Source organism: Papio anubis, chromosome 6 (genome assembly GCF_008728515.1).
Source record: "Papio anubis isolate 15944 chromosome 6, Panubis1.0, whole genome shotgun sequence".
Lineage (NCBI taxonomy): Eukaryota > Metazoa > Chordata > Mammalia > Primates > Cercopithecidae > Papio > Papio anubis.
This window is the reverse complement of record NC_044981.1, coordinates 29,819,853-29,839,714: the sequence shown is the minus strand read 5'-3', so window position 1 is coordinate 29,839,714 and position 19,862 is coordinate 29,819,853. Positions and strand designations below refer to the sequence as shown.

Genomic DNA, 19,862 nt, shown 5'->3' with positions numbered 1-19,862 from the left:
GTAGCTGGGATTATAGGTGTGTGCCACCATGCCCTGCCAATTTTTTGCATTTTTAGTAGAGACAGGGTTTCACCATGTTAACCAGGATGGTCTTGATCTCCTGACCTTGTGATCCACCTGCCTCGGTCTCCCAAAGTGGTGGGATTACAGGCATGAGCCACTGTGTCTGGCATATTACAAATTTTTTATTACTTTGTTCATGGTTTGCCTTCCTCCAACAGAACACAAGCTCCACTGGGATTTTGTCTGTTTTGTCACCGCTTTATTCCCAGCACCCAGAAGAGCACTTAGCATAAAGTAGATGCTCAATGAGTATTGGTGAGGGCACGGATGAATACATAACATATGACAGAGCTGGCAGTGCAAAACAGTGGAGGAAATTAGAGACTGTGCATTAGATGACACTGAGATAATTAGTTAACCATATGGAAAAAGGGGGAAACAAATATATATTTTGCTCTAAACACAAAAATTAATTCCAGATCTATAAAGATTTACAAATGAAAGGTAAATGTCTTAGTTGTTCAGGCCTCTATAACAAAAATACCATAGACTGGGTGGCTTAAATAACAACCGCTTAGTTCTCATAGTGCTAGAGGTAGGGGAAGTCTGAGCTCAGGGTGCCAGCACAGTCAGTTTCAGATGAAGGTTCTCTTCTGGGTCGCAGACTGCTAACTTCTCATTGTGTCTTCACATGGTAGAAGAGACAAGGGAGCTTTCTGGGGTCTCTTTCATAAGGGCACAAATCCCATTCAGTAGTGCTCTGATCTCATGATCTAATCACCTCCCAAAGGCCCCACCTCCAAATACCATCACACTGAGGATTCGGTTTTAACATACGAATTTTGGGAGGGACACAAGCATTCAGTCTATAGCAGCTAAACTGAAAAATGTTTAGTCAATAATATAGATTATCTTTGTAATCTCAAGACAAGGTAGGATTTATTAAAGTAGACTAAGAGTCCAAAACATAAAGATTGATACATTTAGTTACTTTAGAGTGAAAAAAAAAATGCTTCTCTCTTCTCAAAAGATGACATAAAGAGAAAGAAAAGACAAGCCAGAAACTCCAAGAAGATGTTTGTTACACATATAACCAACAAGGAATTAGTGTCCAAAATATTCAAAAAACAAATACTTCCCATAAATCTGAAACTAACTCATTTGTTCTATAGGACTGATTTTTTTTTTTTAAATAAACATAGAAATTTACCCTGCAAGTCTTAAAACTTGAGAAACTCACATTTGTCTTACCTGAGTTCCTTTCTCAGGAAATTGACTATCAGGGCTCCCTGGTAGTATCAGGAAACTGAAACTTACCAGATCACTGCATCTGGTAAGACACCAGACCCCTCACCCTTCATGATTGCCTAACTGACCCCAGGCTGCCTGTTGACCAACTCCCCTTCTTTACCCCTCCCTAATTCCTGTTTTCCCATATGTAGTTACATTTCTTCCCGGCTATATAAACCCTTAATTTTAATCAGTTGATAAGAGGAGACAGAGTTAAAACTGATCTCTGAACTCCTCAGTTGCAACACCCAAATAAAGCCTTCTTCCCTCGCAATACTTGTTGTCTCAGTGATTGGCTTACTGTGCAGTGAGCAACCTAGACCAAATCCTTGGCATTTTGGTAACAAATCCAGAAGAAAACTAAAAATAGCCAATAGAAGAAAGTATAAAAAACATAAAAGACATTATACAGAAAGAGAAATACAACTGGCCAAAAAAAAAAAAAAAAAAAAAAGGAAAAAAGAAAGAAAAGAAAAATGCTCAGCTTCATTAATAATTAGGAAAATGCACATTAAAACTAAATGCAATAACATTTCACACACATCAAAATGGCAAAAGTCAAAAGTCTGACAATTCCAAGTGAAGTTGCAGATGTGGTTTAATGGAAATTTCATCTGCCAGTAAAGGAAATGTAGATTACACAACCACTGGTAAACAGTCTCCCCTCACAAAATAACACTATATATATTGCAACCACATTCTAAGACTCAGAAATTTCACTACTAGTTACATATTCTAAAAAGTCTTGCAGGTATGTGCCAGGGTACATGTAGGAGAATGTTCGTAGCATCATTGATTATAACAGCAAAACTATGAAGACAACCAAGTTCTTAGAGTAGTAAAATGGAGAAGAAAAAAACATGGGACTTTCAAATTTGGAATACTACACAGCAGTGAAAATGACAAGCCAAAGCTATATGCATCAAGATGGTGAATCTCAAAAATAAAGACAAGTCACAGAAGAACATGTACATTACAATTCCATGTATATAAAGTTTAAAAATAGGCAAAACTAGACAATATCCTGTTTAGGGATACATACATGTATCAAGGAAGTATAAAGAAAAGCTAGGATGGCTGGTGTGGTGGCTCATGTCTTTAATACTAGCACTATGGGAGGTTAAGGCAGTAGGATTGCTGGAGGCCAGGAGTTTGAGAAAAGCCTGGGTGACATAGCTAGACACCATCTCTACAATAATAATAACAATAAGAAAAGCTCACTGGGGCCAGGTGTGGTGGCTCACACCTGTAATCCCAGCACTTTGGGAAGCTGAGGCAGGTGGATCACCTGTGGTCAGGAGTTCAAGACCAGCCTGGCCAACATGGTGAAACTCCGTCTCAACCAAAAATACAAAAAAAAAATAGCTCGGCGTGGTGGCGGGCACCTGTAATCCCAGCTACTTTGGTAGGCTGAGGCAGGAGAATTGCTTGAACCTGGCAGGTGAAGATTACAGTGAACAGAGATTGTGCCATTGCACTCCAGCCTGGGCGACAAGAGCGAAATTCTGTCTCAAAAAAAGAAAAAAAAAAAAAAGAAAAGAAAAGAAAAGAAGAAAGGAAACGAAAGGAAAAGAAAAGCTCACTAGGCATGGTGGTATGAGCCTGTAGTCCCAGCTACTCTGGAGGCTGAGGTGGGAAGCTCCCTTGGGTTCGGGAGTTCACATGCTACAGTGAGCTATAATTGTGCCACTGCACTCCAGCCTGGATGACTAAGTGAGACCCAACCTCTTAAAAATAAAAATAAAAGCTGGGCGCGGTGGCTCATGCCTGTAATCCCAGCACTTTGGGAGGCCGATGGGGCAGATCACGAAGTCAGGAGATTGAGACCATCCTGGCTAACATGGTGAAACCCCGTCTCTACTAAAAATACCAAAAATTAGCTGGGTGTGGTGGCACGTGCCTGTAGTCCCACTACTCAGGAGGCTGAGGCAAGAGAATTGCTTAAACCCAGGAGGCAGAGGTTGCCGTGAGCCAAGATCGAGCCACTGCACTCCAGCCTGGGTGACAGAGCGAGACTCTGTCTCAAAAAATAAAAATAAAAATAAAAGCTAGGAAATGATTATCACGAAAAAATGCAGCTCTAGCAAAGAGAGAGGGAGAGTGATCTATTGGTTAGGGGCACATAATAAAAGATACTGGAAATATTTGATTGCTTAGAGTGAGAGATGATTACATAATATCCTTTATTATCTCAATATTTTAAAATGTGTATATGGATTATATGTACACTTTTGAACACATATTTCACAGTTTTTGAGTAAAGAAGGACAGAAAGGGAAACAGAGAACAGGTACAGACAGTATTTTCTAATTTTGCTGTAAATGTGGAGCAGGAAAGTAGGAGAGTACCTGAAGCAAAATCCTTTTAAAAACTGATGTTACTGGCCAGGTGCAGTGGCTCACGCCTGTAATCCCAGCACTTTGGGAGGCCGGGGTGGGCAGGGGGGCGGATCACCTGAGGTCAGGAGTTCAAGACCAGCCTGGCCAACATGGTGAAACTCTGTCTCTACCAAAAATACAAAATTAGCCGGGAGTGGTGGAGGCGGGGGCGGCGGGGGGGTGCCTGCAATCCCAGCTACTGAGAAGGCTGAGGCAGGAGAATCACTTGAAACCCAGAGGCGGAGGTTGCAATGAGCTGAGATCGTGCCGTTGCTTTCTAGCCTGGGTAACAAGAGCAAAACTCCATTAAAAAAAAAAAATATATATATATATATATATATATATATATGGTATCAAGGAGTTTGTTTTGTTTTGTTTTTTAATGTGATATATTATAATATGTTTGTATGCTCATGAGAATAATTCAGTGAAATGGTAAAAAAAAATTGCTGAAGCAGGAGAGTAGATATTTATAGATGGTTAGTTTTTTGAGAAAACAAGAGAGGATGGGATCTAACCTCGTCAGGGAGAGTAGAGACATCAAGGTGGTTCTACTATGGCAGAACTTGCTGGAAACCCACTCTCTAGGGTGCAGGCAAAAGCTGTTCATACCAGACACACTCCAGTATAAAACCCCTTCAGGAGGGGTGCCTAACGAAGCTGCTCGCTGCTGGGTGTTGCTGACTGTGACTGAAGTAAGTGGACACTAGGTAAGTTTTGGGTGCTGCAGGAGCAGGTGCTGGGAAACCATGTACTCACTGCAGGAACCTGGCAAACAGCACAGGAGAACCAGGAAGCAAAATCGTTTTTCCCTGCAATGACTCTCCAGTGCCCTCTACTGACAAAGCTTCAGGGCCAGTTTGCAAAGAAAACATATTTAACATATTCAGGATCATTTTTGGAGCTGAGAGGCAGTAAATCCATAACTGACAAACTGGGGTATGGAAGGATCAGGCTGACAATATCTGAATCTTCCATCAAATCTACCATAACTAAAAATGGGATGAGATCATATACCTCTAAATGTGATACAATAGGTACACAGCATTGCTTTTGAAGTATGCTCCTTAAAAAATTGAACCCAGCCGGGAGCAGTGGCTTACACCTGTAATCCCAGCACTTTGGGGTACCGAAACGGGCAAGTCACCTGAGGTCAGGAGTTTGAGACCAGCCTGGTCCAACATTGTGAAACCCCGTTTCTACTAAAAATACAAAAATTAGCCTGGCGTAGTGGCGGGTGCCTGTAATCTTAGCTACTCAGGAGGCTGAAGTGGGAGAATTACTTGAACCCAGGAGGTGGAGATTGCAGTGAGCCAAGATCGCGCCACTGGACTCCAGCCTGGGTGACAGAGCGAGAATCCATCTAAAAAAACCCATACATACACAAAAGCTCAAATCTGATAAAGCCTCTTAAGTAAATAAAAATAAAAGCTAAGGATGATTATCACAAAAATGCAGATTGACGCTTACCTCTACAGCAGAGAGAGAGACTAGTAGTATCTGGGTTAGGGACACACGGTGAAAGATATTGAAAATGTTTGATTGCTTAGAATGAGATGACTACATAGCATCCTTTATTACCTTATGAAACTTAATCTAAGATACACAGGAAATAGAGGAACAAGTTAATTGATACCATGAGGAAGCAATCAACTAAATCCAGTATGGGGAACATTCTACAGGATAAATGAACTGGCTTCTCCAGCAAATTAATGGAATGAAAATAAGGGAAGGGTAGATTGTTATAATAAGATTAAGAGACATAATAATAAAATGCAACGTATTGCCAAAGTATAATCTTTAAGAGTCAATGACAGTATCCTATACAAAGAAAAAGTGAGCATGTATCAAAGATGTACTAACAAGAGACTAGTAAAAAAGAACTAGTTCAAAGAGAATTCAGAAGATTGAATATACATACACTGGATATACATCTTCTATACCTCCACTGAACAAAATTCATTGACATTGCTATTGATCAAGAATCATTTGCATTGACATCACTTTTCTACAAGTTCATGTCTACCCCTAAAGAGTACTCTAAATACCCTAAAATACTAAATCAAAGTTAAACTACCCTAGAGACCTAGAAAATTTTTTTGTGGGCCTACTAGAAAATGCTACAGTGTCGTTCGGGCGCGGTGGATCAAGCCTGTAATCCCAGCACTTTGGGAGGCCAAGGCAGGAGGATTGGTTGGGTCCAGGAGTTTGAGACCAGCCTGGGCAACATGGCCAGAACTTGTCTCTACAAAAAATACAAAAATTAGCCAGGCATGGTGGCACACACCTGTCCCAAATACTCAGGAGGCTGAGGTGGGAGAATTACATTAGCTCAGGAGGTAGAGGCTGCAGTGAGCCATGATTGCACCACTGCACTCTAACCTGTGTGACAGAGTGAGACCCTGTTTCAAAAACAAAAAAAAATTTTTTTTAAAGTTGAATTTGTCATTATATATTATACAATATATTTTCACTAACTTTTGAGCTAATAGACATTTAAAAGTCACCAAATTTGGAATACAAAGTATTTTAAATGACATTCCAAGTCATATAAGAGATTGGTTCAGCCTACGCTTTCTGTTCAAAACCCAGTAGTTAATGCTATTAGCATTCAAAATGCCTTTTTTTTCCTTTTAAAAAGGACAGTTAAACCTGTTATTTTTTACCCTGCAGCCAATTCTTAGCACAAAGCAGGCAGATTTTAGCAGCACAAAAGTTATTTATTAGCTTATGCCTCTACCAGAAAACAGAAATGTTGGCTTAAAATTGTTTCATTGATGTAACTTTTACTTTTTCCTTTACAGATATTCATTTATTCATTCTGGCCCTAATACCAAGGCATCCTTCACACAAAAGATTCAAACAGATTCTTTGCATCTTTACCAATGGAAGTTTCATGTTTTCAAGTTTTTTGTTTGCTTGTTTTTTGTTTGGAGGCCTCTTTCCAAGCACTCTAGTATTCTTAAAATCCTGAGATTCTGAATGCTATATTTTACCTCAATATATTTATGCTAAACGTAGGGGAAAAAACTAATATGTTTTCCTTACCCATCACAAGGTCTATGTGGAGACTCCAATAAAAAAGAAGAGACTAACAAGAGAGAAGCATGCACATTTATTTTATTCAAGTTTTACACGACATGAGAACTTTCAGAAACGAAAACCCAAAGAAATGGGGACATTTGTGTAGTGGTATGGACAGTCAGGCAGATGTATGATTGCATGGACAAAAGTGTATGAGCTAACGGTGATAAACTGAAAAGTTAGCAAGGCCTGTCTATTCAGTTTCTTCTTGGCATACCTGTGTGACAGTCCCTCCCTCAGGGCATAGGAGAGGATGCCTGTCACACGAGGGCCTTCAGATTAAGGAGGGAGAAGGAGGGAGCAGGTCAGACAGTGACCTTCCTAGATTTTGTGGCCTGCTTCAGGGAAGAAGGGGCAAGGGGAACTCTAGTTTCTATGGCCTGCTTCAGGGGAGAAACGAGCAAGAGAAGGTCAGAGAAACCTTCCTGTTTCTGCTGTTTTCTCAGTTTCCAAGGTGCCATATTTTGGGGTAGCACTTCCTGTACCCTGTCATATACAAACCCACTTTCAGACAGCAGCCTTTAGTTCCTCCTTAGATTAAACCAGAGCTGCTCAAGGAATGTAACTACTAAATCATCTTGCTCCATTTAAGATATTTATTTCAAATGCAAATAATTATACCATACCCTTTGGCCTAGTCAGCACTGATTCACTATTTCAAAGCTTTACATTTAAGCCTCATAACAACCGTACGAAGCAGAAGAAGAACTTGTGGCACACAGAGGTTGAGCAACTGCCCCAAAGCCTCACAGAACGTGGCAGACTGGAGAATTCAACCCCATGTAGTTTAGCTCGCTCTTACCCAGCCCCATATGCTGCCCTGGCCTCCATCTGGCATGACCACAGAACTGGAGAGCTAGAGGAAGGAATTTCAACTCTGCTTCAGAACCTTAAATGAAGCAGGAAGCTGTAGAGGGGCACAAAGCTACGAAGCTGCTACAAAGCTGTCTCCTCCACCACAAAGCAGAAATTGTGTTCCCAGCGTCCACTGCTGTTACCCTTACTTGGACTTGAGAAGCTGCACCAATCATGATGTAGTGTGGTGGGAGAGGGACTCAGTGCATGACTGATACCCAGCCAAGCAGGGCCAGGCAGCTTTAGAAATGCCCCATTTCATTTAACATACATTTATTTACATGGAAGCCATGTGAGTGGAAAACAGGTGATGTCTCAACTCTCTTGGGGCTTACATTGAGGGGGAGGAAGATGGAAAATAAACACATTTACAAAGAAATGAACAAGGTGCTTTCAAGTGGTAACAAATGCATGCAGAAAGGGAAACAGAACAATGCATGATGGGGAACTGGTTTCAACTGGGTGAGGGAGGAAGACCTTTCTGAGATGCCAATTAAACAGAGACATGACTGACAAGAAGCAGGCAGCCATGAAAGGGTCTGGGGCAGGGAGTTTCAAGACCAGGTGAAAGGTGAAAGCACAGGTACCAAGGGAGAAGTGGCCTGAGGGAGGTCAGAGAGAGTTAAGCGGGGCTGTTATGTCAGGAGCTCCAGCCCCTCCAAGGGTCTTCCATGCCCCTCTAAGTGTGCTAAGAGGGTAGAGAATTTTAAGGGGGGTGGTGGATTTGTGGCTGGAATCTGCCCAGAATGGCCTGTGAATGGGCCAAAGACCTCAGAACAGGGAGAGAATGCTTAGTGGCACAGCAATTTTTTTAAATTTTATTATTACTTTTTTTTGAGACGGAGTCTTGCTCCGTCCCCAGGCTGGAGTGCAGTGGGGAGATCTCGGCTCACTGCAACCTCCACCTCCTAGGTTCAAGCGATTCTCCTGCCTCAGCCTCTCCTGAGTAGCTGGGACAACAGGCGCGTGCCACCACAACCGGCTAATTTTTGTATTTTTAGTAGAGACGGGGTTTCACCATGTTGGCCAGGATGGTCTCGATCTCCTGACCTCGTGATCCGCCGACTGCGGCCTCCCAAAGTGCTGGGATTACAGGCGTGAGCCACTGCGCCCGGCGGCACAGCATTATTTAAGGAGCATCTTAAACACACTTTCTTCCCACACCACCAACTAAAAAAGCAGGTATCAAGAGGGTCTAGGTAGGATGTGCTGAGACCACCTCCAGAGCACAGGCCCGCCAGAGTTGTGCTCAGCAGGTGAAGTCTACACTACTCCCAGCCTGGAGAGGCACCGTGAGTTATACTGCTGGACCAAGGGGAAAAAGACAAAATGCAGGGCTGAGGGAGAAGGGAAGGACAAGGGATGTTAAATGTGGGCGTGGTTTCTTCCGAATGTCCCGCCCACTCCACCACACTTTGCTTAAATACAGTGCAAATTTCCCTACCCCCAGCGGAGGAGGGGTGAAGATTCGGCAGGTTTTAGGGTCTAGGACCCTGAGCTCCTCCATTCATGAATACCCAAACAACTGTAGCCCACCCTCTCACCACTGCCTAGGCGGGCGAACAGTGTCCTCAGCTAGATCTCCACCCTTAGGAGCAGGGCACTGGCTGACCCGGAGAACCTGCGCCGCCTCTTCCCAGCCTGCTGCCAGCCCAGTGCACGAGTTGAACGCCGCTGCCGCCTGGCTGGCCGGGGAAGACAGGGATCTTGACGCAGCGGTGCCTGGGATACGGCAACAGCAGCACAGGGCATGGCCCTGCAGCTGGACTGGACGCGGCGGCTGCAGGCAGAGCAGGAAGCGAGCGCAGGCTGGGCAGCGGCGTACGCTTTGGCGGCGTCAGCTTCCGGGGCCGTGGGCGGGGGCGCGCCCGAGCCTCGTGGAAACCTCCCCACCAAGGACCCTGGGAACCCGTGTCTCGGCCCGCTTTGCAGCCTCTGGTTTCTAAATTCAGCGTCAAGGAGCGGAAACAACCCCCCTGAACTGGGCCCAGACCCTTAAGCTCCTGGAACCTCAGTTTTTCCTTCCGTCGAATGGCGACAATGGCTGTCTGGTTGAACGTTATTTTACCTAGGAAGTGATAATTTTAGTAAATAAGTCTCAGAGTATTAGCTTGCTAAAATCCTGCTTTGTCCTGGATGCAAATTTAGGCCACGTTAGGGGAAGGGACTTCGTATTTAATGTTGAGCACCTGGCGAGCGCCACCTTCGCCTCAAATTGCCCTCGGACCCTGATCCAGCACAAGGCCAGAGTTGGGCAGTGAGGGGTCTCGAGAGGTGCAAAGGGGATTATTGCACTCTCAAGAGTCCTACGTAGGGGCCTCCTAAGCCTTAGGATTTGATCCCTTATACCGTGTAACAGACCACCCCGATTACGCGCCAAACTCAGGCTGCGGCTCTTGGCGCAGCCTCTGTCCCGCCTGATTTCAGTTTCCATTTCGCTGCCCTTGGTGCCCCACCGCCCGCGGCTGGCTGGGGATTTGCCCGGTGATCAGTGACGTAAAAGAAACTAAGGTTCCTATTGGAAGGCGGAGTTCGGCAGGAGCCAATCCTGGGGCTGGTCCGGGAGAAATCTCGGCGAAGGGCCCCGAATAGCCGGGAGATTACGGGGCGGGGACGAGCTGTCGCGCTGGTTGTTCGTGGAGGACCGGGACCCGGAACAGACCGCCGCGAGAGAGGAGGGGCCCGGGCCGGGATTCGGGGCCCGGAGCTCGGGACCGGTGAGTAGGGGGTGTCAAACGAGAGATACAGCGAAGCAACAGTCTCGCACGCGCCCCGGGTTTGGGGCGACCCCAGCGCGGCCGCCGGGCCCGGGTTCAAAACGGGGCCAGGCCCCCGGGCAGGCTCAGGAGGGGGTCAAGTTCGCTGCGTCCTCTCTGCCAGCCGGATCCCTCCTGTTTGCTTGTCCTTCCATTCTCCCACTCCTCTTGGATCTTTCTCGCTTTCTGGTATCCTGCTCAGACTCCCATCCATTCTAGTCTGCGGAACCAGAAGTAAGCAGGGCCTGGATGACCGTCCGGTTGCTTGGAGCCTGGTAGATGGGCGACTAATCCAGCTCCCTGACCAAAGTGTCATGCTTGCTTTCTTTTTCTTTTTCTTTTTTTTTTGGTTCGGAGTAAACCGGTTTAGCCACAAATACTTGGAGCTGTGCTTTCACTCCTTCCAGCCCATTAGCATTTTTCTTACTGATTTTCTCCCTATCTGGCCTTAGAAAAAAAGTGTAAATTTAACTTTGTGGAGTACATGGTAGGGACACACTTCCAAATCTCTAGTAGATTTCAAATTTTGACACCAGGATTTGTGTGTACTTCAAAAGAGGGGAGAATGACATTCATTTATGCATGCCTTACCCTCCTGTTTTTAACTGTTGGCTGAAATCACAATCCCTAACATGTTTTTCCCCAAGTTCAAAAAAATTACCTTAAAAAAATAGGCTTTTTATGGTTCAAAAATTGCAATTTTATTGTTTAAGTGGACTTTATTTTTTACAACACTTAGATTTACAGAAAAATTGAGAAGATAGTACAAAGTTCCCACATGCTCCAGGCTGGGTCCCCTGTTATTAACATCTTACCTCAGTGTGGTACATTTGTTGCAATTAATGAACCAATATCAATACATTATTATTGACCAAAGTCCATAGTGTGTTCAGATTTCCTTAGTTTTTACCTCAGTACTTTTTCTATTTCATGATCCCATGCAGGTTACCACATTACATTTAGTTGTCATGTCTCCTGAAGCTCCTCTTGGCTGTGGGAGTTTCTCAGACTTGTTTTGATGACCTTGGCAATACTGAAGAATACTGATCGTATATGTTGTAGGATGCCCCTCTGTTGGAATTTGATGTTTTTCTCCTGAGACCGGGCTTATGTGTAACTGGGAGGAAGACCACAGAGGTGGATTGCCATTTTCGTCCCATCGTGTCAAGGGCTTGTGCTAACATGATTTATAACTTAATGTTGATTTGGCTGAGATAGTGTTTTTCAGGTTTCTCCACTGTACAGTTACTCTCTTTTCCACTCTTTGCATGTATTGTCATCTTTAGAAGGAAGTCACTAAGTGCAGCCCATACCTAGGGAGCCGAGAGTTATATTCCCCCTTCTTGAGGGCAAGGACCTACATATTATTATTTGCAGTTATTTTGCATGGAAGATTTGTTTCTCTCTTCTCCCCCATTTATTAATTTATTCAGTGATTAATTTCAGTGTAGACTCAGGGACATTTATTTTATACTTTGGTTTATAATCCAATACTACTTTATTTTGTTGCTCAAATTACTGCGGCTTTGGCTGTTGGGAGCTCTTTTCACTTTGGCTCCTGTGCTCCTTCATAGTATTTTTGTAGAGCTTTTTGCTAATGAGACGCTTGTACTTATGTGACCTTGCCTGAACCTCAAATAGCCTGGTAAACTTGGCAAAATATTTTCCCCTTGTTAAGAGGTAAGGAGACTGAAGGCCCAAGGCAGTGGGTGACTTCTTAGATATCACTTCCTGCAGGGGAGTAACAGGTTGGACTCAGATTGTGTGTAACCACCACAGAAGACACTGCAAACCCCCGAAGAGAGTCCATGGTCTGAATTGAGGCTTCTTGGGAGGACTTCAGACTTGGACCCCCCAGGATCAGAATAGAAAAGACACGGAGAATGGGAAGTTGGTTTTAGAAAACAAAAACATAATTTGGCTGGCATCAGGATGAATTAGATTTTGCCAGCTTGATAGAAATGGAATTTTGTTCTTCCCCCCAAAATTGTGTGTGTGTGGAGGGAGGCCAGCAGAGATCTAGGTAATGTGTGTGGCCAAGAATGTCTAATCTAAGGAGAGCCCTGGAAGCCTGCTGCTGAAGCAGAATTTTAATGTGGGAAAGGGAGGGTGTGTGGTGAAAGGGGGAAGAATGGAGATGGCAGGGCTCTGGAATTAGTGGAGGTCATTAATTTCACAAACATTTGCAGACCCCCTACTTTGTGCCAGATATTGGAGATAAAAAGGTCAGTGAGGCATGACCTTTGGGTTCACATTCTGGTGGGAGAGAGATAAAAATATCAATTACAGCCACTTATCCATGGCTTAGTTTTCCGTGGTTTCCGTTACCCGTGGTCAACCTCAGCCCAAAGACAGTGAACAGAAAATTCCAGAAGTAAACAATTCATAAGTTTTATATGTGCATTGTTCTCAGTAGCATGATGAAATCTCTTTCCCTCCCACTGTTCCTTCATCATAAGAAGGGTGAGTACAGTACAAGATATTTTGAGAGACCACATGCATATAACTTTTATTACAGTATATAGTTATAGTTATTTTGTTGTGTTATTATTGTTAATCTATTTCTGTGCCTGCTTTATAAACTTTATTACAAGTGTGTATGTGTAGGAGAAACATAGGTTTCAGACATCCACTGGGGTTTTTGGAATGCATCTCCTGAGGATTGAGGGGACTCCTGTACGAATGGATCTTTAGCGAATGGGGGGTGCTACTGTATGAAGCAGTGTGATAGTGCTATCGTAGAAATACAGTATATGCAAAGCTGCAGGAGCTCTCCAGAGGAGGGATACATTCAACTCAGAGATGGGATGGGCATAGGAAACTCCTCACAGATAAGGGGACAAATTGTATTCAAGCTTTCAAGGACGAGCTGGACTGGAGAGCAGAGCACGTACAAGGGAATGGGTGGAGAGTGGGGAGTGAAGAAGGGGCTGTCTTCCTGGTTCAGTGTATCTAATGGCCAGAGAATTAGGTAGGATGAGGAGGGATTTGGGGCTGGATGGGTAAGTTGGGGCCAGCCGGATGCAGGGCAGGGGAGGATGCCTGTGCAGTTTTGTTTTTGTTTTGAGACAGAGTCTCGCTCTGTCACCAGGCTGGAGTGCAGTGGCACGATCTCTGCTCACTGCAACCTCCGCCTCCCAGGTTCAAGCAATTCTCCTGCCTCAGCCTCCCGAGTACCTGAGACTGCAGGTGAATGCTACCATGCCCAGCTAATTTTTGTATTTTTAGTAGAGGCTGGGTTTCACCATGTTGGCCAGGATGATCTCGATCTCTTGACCTCATGATCCGCCTGCCTCAGCCTCCCAAAGTGCTGGGATTACAGGCATGAGCCACCACTCCTGGGCCACCTGTGCAGTTTTGACCTCAGCTAGTAGGAGTTTTTTTGTTTTGTTTTTAATTTATTTTTATTTTTATTTATTTATATATTTTTTAGAGACAGGGTCTCCTTATGTTGCCCAGGCTGGTCTTGAACGCCTGGGTTAAGGGATCCTTCTGCCTCAGCCTCCCAAAGTGCTAGGATTACAGGCATAAGGCACCAAACCCAGCCTCAGCTAGGAGATTTGAAACAGGAGAATAACAGGATGAGATCCTGTGTGCTAGAAGGATGATCCTGGCAGCACTTTTTAGGAAATATGCCACATCTCACCAAATCTAAGATGTTATTTGTCTTAATCCATTTTCTCTTGCTATAACAGAATACCATAGACTGGATAAATTGTAAATAACGTGTTTATTCAGCTCACGGTTCTGGAGGCCAATAGTCTCTAGCAAGAATTGCATTAATCCATTCATGAGAGTTCAACCCTCATGACCCAGTCACGTTTTAAAAACCCCACCTCTTAATACTGTTACACTGGCAATTAAGTTTCCAACACGTGAACTTTTGGGGGACATGTTCAAACCACAGCAGCACCAAATCTTTTGTGTGCCCTTATTTTATGCTCCACATAAAAAAAATATTTTGCCAGTTAAATTATGACATGCCATTGATCACATTTCAGAGATGCTAAAATGTGATGTCACAGGTGTCTCAAATTTGATGAAAAGCAGTAACTCCCTAGCTGATGGCTTGGATTCCTCCCTTTCCCTGGATTAATGGTTAGAATATCTCCATCTCACTGACTTATAGATGGTAAGTTACCAAGGGAAAGAAGAACAGAAGCTGGGTGGGCCCTTCCCCTTCTCTCCCCAAAGATAAACATTTACAACATTTACTGGTTGGGTCGAGGAGCATAATATCTGGTCTACTGCTATAGGGTTCCTTGGCCTGTTACTGGGCCTCTCTCATGCTGTTTCCTTTTGGGGAGTTAAATACACACACACCCCCCCCCCCATATTCTATATCCCATCCTCCAGAGTGGCAAAAATTAAAGCTGATAATATCAGGTGTTGGTGAGGCTATGGGGCAGCATGAGTGCTCGTAGCCTGCTGGGCAGACTACACAGCACTACAGTCACTTTGGAAACAGTTTGACCTGATTAGTCAAACTGAGGATACATCTTACCTGTGTGTGCTAGGACATGTATGCAGAAATATTCACAGAAGCAGTGTTTGTCATTGTCTCAAACTGGAAACAACTCATATGGCTATCAGTAGACTGCATTAAAAATTATATAGCTACAGAGCAGCAATTAAATAAAATCAGCTCATGATCACATGAATGAGCCTCACAAACATGTTGACAGCCCCCCCCAAAAAAATACATGCAAAAAAAAAAAAAGGAAAAATTCCATTCATTAGAGGCTCAAAACCTGAGAAAATAAACTCTGTCGTTTATGGGGTATATACCTAGGTCTAAAAGTAAAGAAAAGGGAAGGAGTGATTCTCACTATTACAACTTACTCCACCACAACCATTTTCTCAGACACAGCTTTTTCTTCTCCTGGTTTCTGTAAGTTCCTGGAGCGAAACCTTGAATACGATGATTTGATGGTGACGTGCAGCCCACTGTTCTTGCTGCTACAGGGAATACAAAGAAATTGCTTCTCTCTCTACCAATTTACTACCATCTTGCTGGAGAGAACAGGCAGGTGACTAAGATTGTTCGCATTCCTTCAGCAGACATGTAGGAAGCATCTTCTTTGCGTCAGATACTCTGTGCTTGTGCTTTGTTTTCTCAATTTTTGTTGTCTACTTTGTGCCGAGTACTATGTAGATTCTGGGGATGAGACAGACACAATCTCTCTCCTTGTTTGGTGGGAAAAGCTGGTGTTAAGCGAGTAATTACACTAATAAGTCAGGACTTAAAATTGCAGAGAAGTACAGGGTGCAGCATGGGGTGTTTTGGGGCTGTCTAACTAGACTACATGTGGACCCAATCTGACAGGTCAGGAAAAAATTGCCAGAGGAGGTGGCTTTCAGCTGAGACTTCAAGCTAGAAAAGGCATTTGCTAAGTGGGAAAGGGATGGTGTTCTAGGCAGAAGGAGAATTACATTGTCAACGGGCTTAGCCAGGAAAGAGCATGGCACTTTGAGGCATGGAGAGCGGTTTGGTTTGGCTGTGAGGTGGGAAGTGGCAGGAAATGAGCCTGGGCCATGATTATCTGGGATCCAGCTAGGATCTCCTGAGACAGCCTCCTCACAGAAGAAAGGAAGGGCAGGAGTTTTGACTTTATTCCTGGAGCACCAGAAAGCCATTGAGGGGTTTAACCAGGTTGGTCACCCGGGCAGATTGGCAGTTTAACATGTGACCGAGTGTGTTTGAGGAACAAAAGGCCAGAGTGGCTGCAGCACTGGGGCAGCAAAGGAGAGAAGAGGTTTATGTAAATCAGGAAACCCTTGAGGATTTGATGATCCCACAGTTGGATCTGATTGATTTCAGCTTCTAAAGGATTCCTCAGTTAGGTCACTGGATGTAAGTTCTGGTAGGACAGGGAGTTTGCCATTTTTGTTCTCTGCTGTAACCTCAGTGCCTGACACATAGTAGGCACCTAATAAACAAACATCTGCTAGCTGTTGAATAAATTTTAACATCCTGCTGCTTAAACCCTCAAAGGCTTCCCAGGGCTGTTAGGATAAAGTCCAAAATTCTTAACCTGGGTCACAGAGTCTTGCATAATCTGTTCCCTCCTGTTTCTCCACCCTCCCTCTGCTCTCCTCACTGCACTCCACCTGTGGCCAATTGTCAGCTCCTCAAACTCACCGCTACCCTTTCTCTGGCAGTTGATTTCCTCTGCCTGTGAGGCTCACCCTCCACAGCACTCCATATGGGCAGGGGAGAGTTCATTTTCCAGGCACCAAAGTGCAGTGTATGGTGGAGTGGAAGGAGCCCAGAGCTGGGAGGTGCACCTCACCGCACCTCGTGCTAGCACTGGCCTTGCTGCCAGCCAGCTCTGCTGCTGGGCAAATTGGTCCGAGGCTCTGGCACTCACTTTCCTCCTCTGTAAATAAGGGGGTTCTAGTGATTCACAGTCCTGGATAGACTTTAGAATCTCCTGGGAAGTTTGTTTTTTAATACCAGAACCTGGGCCACCTCTGGACATTCTAATTCAGTTGGTCTGGGTATGTTTTGAAGACTCACCAATTTGAAGACTACAAATCTGATGTGTAGTTAGGGTTTGAACCATCCCACAAGATGATAAAGGATTCCTTCCAATATTTGGTGCAAAGCACCAAGTGACACTTAGGAATATTTTAGACGAGAGAGAGCGTAGTTCTTGATTCAACATTAGACAAATATTCAGGCACAAATATGAGGAACTCCCAATTTTCCCCTGTGGGTCAGCCGCAAGACCAGGGCACTTTAAAGCCTTGTCTCATCCACCTCCCAGCTGGCTGCCACCTCCTGCCCCTCTTTGAGCCCTGTGGGGATTTCTAGCATTCAGAGCCCTGGTGGTTTTTGTGGCCTGCACTGTGCTTCAGAGCACCACTGATGCTCAGCTCCGTGGGGAAAGTCAGCCAAGTGTGACCACAGGAACGTGTCATGCAGTCACTGGGATCTCCTGGGACAGCCTGGGATCCAGGCCTTTGACATGGCCAGTAGGGGTGCAGTTACTCCTAGTATGCACATCCAGATCACTTGCTTTTTGCCCTGAATTCTGGCTTCTCCGGGTTTGTTAGAGGTGTCTCACAGAAGTTTACCTCATGGAGAGTTTGCTTATCTCAGATTAAAATACGGGCATGAATCTGGGACCCCAAGAGCCCTTAAATGGAGTACCCACAAGGAGTGGAGCTCTAGGCTAAGTGCTTTGGGATTACAGGTGCTTTGCTCTTGTTTGGAGGTCCGGACATATGCTTGAGAAGTGGCTTGGGATACTCAAGAGAGTCCTGAACTGGTACCCTGGAGGCCAGGGTACAAACCCAGGCCTCTCTATTCACTTTCTTGGACCCCAGAGTCCACATCTGGGATTCAGTGTCTACCAGGGCACCTCTCTGGGTGGCATCTAGGAGCCAGAGGCAGGCCAGAGTTTCACCCCGGCTGGAGTACAGTGGCGCAATCATGGCTGTCTGCAGCCTCAACTTCCCAGGCTCAGGAGATCCTCCTGCCTCAACTTCCTAAGTAGCTGCAACTATAGTCATGTGCCATCATGCCCAGTTAATTCAGCTAATTTCTTTTTTTAGAGACAGCATCTCACTGTGTTACCCAGGCTGGTCTCAAACTCCTGGGCTGAGGCAATCCTCCCGCCTGAGCCTCCCACAGTGCTGGAATTACAGGCCCGAGTCCCCATGCTCGGCTCTCAGCTAGTTTTTGCAGCTCATAATGATTATTCTTGGAGCCAATAATCGTGCATGCATCCACATCTTGAAATTATGTGGCGTCACCTTGGCCAGTCTGTTGACATATGCAGATTAGGTATTTATGAGATCCGGAGACTTATCGGGGAAGGGTGGATTTCAGGGAAAGGGGAACCTCTTAGAGAAAGGTACGGAGTGTCTCTAGTTCTGCCTATGGGGAGGAATTACTTGGGATTATTGCAGAGGCTACATTTGTGCATCTTCCTGGTTCTTTTTTTTTTTTTTTTTTTTTTTTAAGGATGGAGTCTCGCTCTGTCGTCCAGGCTGGAGTGCAGTGGGGATCTGCAAACCTCCTGAAAGCCTCCGCCTCCCGGGTTCAGGCCATTTCCTCCTGCCTCAGCCTCCCAAGTAGCTGGGACTACTGGCCATACGACCCCGGCTAATTTTTTGTATTTTAAGTAGAGCCAGGGTTTTACTGTACACGTGTCAGCCAGGAAGGTCTTGATCTCCTGACCTCGTGATCCACCCACCTCGGCCTCCCAAAGTGCTGGGATTACAGGCGTGAGCCACCGCGCCTGGCCAGCATCTTCCTGGTTCTATAGAATTGCAGCTAGCTTCTGGTTTATTTTTTATTTTTTATTTTTTGAGATGGAGTTTCACTCTTGTTGCCCAGGCTGCAGTGCAGTTGGCACGATCTCAGGTCACTGCAACTTCCGCCTCCTGGGTTCAAGCGATTCTCCTGCCTCAGCCTGCCGAGTAGCTGGCATTACAGGCATGTGCCACCATGCCCAGCTAATTTGGTATTTTATAGTAGAGACGGGGTTTCTCCATGTTGGTCAGGCTGGTCTCAAACTTCTGATCTCAGGTGATCCACCTGCCTCTGCCTCTCAGAGTGCTGGGATTACAGGCGGAAGCCACTGCGCCTGGCCGCTTCTGTTTTATTGAAGAGACAAAAGAATGCCCCCTCACCCCTAGCAGGGATGTGTGACCTCTGGTGCAAGGCAGTTCATGAAGAGACTTCCTCAGGTTCAGAATTCTCGTCTGGGTAAAGGGAGTGGGGGTGGAGTGGGTCATCTCTGAGGGTTTTTTTTTTGGGGGGGGCTCTAATTTTGGTTTCTGTCTGTCCAGGAGCCAGGAATGGAGAGAACGGTAATGGTTTTACTTCTTATTGTGGAAACCTGTTGAGATAATCACAGAGAATATACTGAAGGCATGAAAAATAGGGCAGAACCATAGCAGCGTGTGGCAAGTTGGGGAAGAGTTTTTGGAGAGGGTGAATTTTGCATCGGACCTGACAGAATTGTGTATGGGGAAGGGGAGCGGTTATTCTGGTCTGCTCACATCTCTCATACTCAACCTCATTTCTCCTAATTCTGAAATCTTGAGATCCTCCATCACTAAGAAAGAAAACTGCTGTCCAACAGGGACCCTTTATTGCTCACCCCATATGTGAAAGTTAGTCATAGCTAAGGCTAGGGTGCTTTGGTCAGTATCAGCAGAATATATGCCCCTTTTCTTTTGTCAGCATTACTCAGCTTACAAAGCCCTTCCATGTAGATGACCTCATCTGAGCTTCCTAACAAAGGAGCTGGTATTAGACCCCATTTGACAGTGCGCCTGGGTAGGGAAGAGAGTGTAGTGGATTGAGCGGAGGCTTTGGCACCAGACACGGCTTCCTAGCCATGTGCTCTTGGGCAAGTTGCTTAACCCTGCCGAGCCTCAGTTTCCTCAGAAGGAGTCTGTATAAGCAAGGGAAGGGATTGGTCATAGAAGTGGTACTGTGTTTCGTTTATCTAGTTACGGCAGACTCTCAAAAACAAAT

General features: G+C 45.1%; 1 protein-coding gene and 1 long non-coding RNA gene across 6 annotated transcripts in view; one reads left to right on the top strand and one right to left on the bottom strand.

The window, feature by feature from the left end:
• Positions 1–9,266, bottom strand: part of LOC103883586 — a 31,590-nt gene extending 22,324 nt beyond the window's left edge. The window contains exon 1 of the long non-coding RNA XR_002521320.2: positions 9,155–9,266. This is a non-coding gene — a long non-coding RNA (uncharacterized LOC103883586). The remainder of the gene's footprint in view (positions 1–9,154) is intronic.
• Positions 9,267–10,089: 823 nt separating this feature from the next.
• Positions 10,090–19,862, top strand: part of TRIM26 (tripartite motif containing 26) — a 28,825-nt gene continuing 19,052 nt past the window's right edge. For 2 of the 5 annotated variants that reach the window (XM_021936651.2, XM_009204709.4), the window contains exon 1: positions 10,090–10,327. The gene's annotated coding sequence lies outside the window, so the exon portion shown is untranslated. Of the gene's footprint in view, positions 10,328–15,230; positions 15,393–19,862 lie in introns of all 5 variants that reach the window. The other 3 variants (XM_009204710.4, XM_009204708.4, XM_003897290.3) reach the window with 3 other exon arrangements.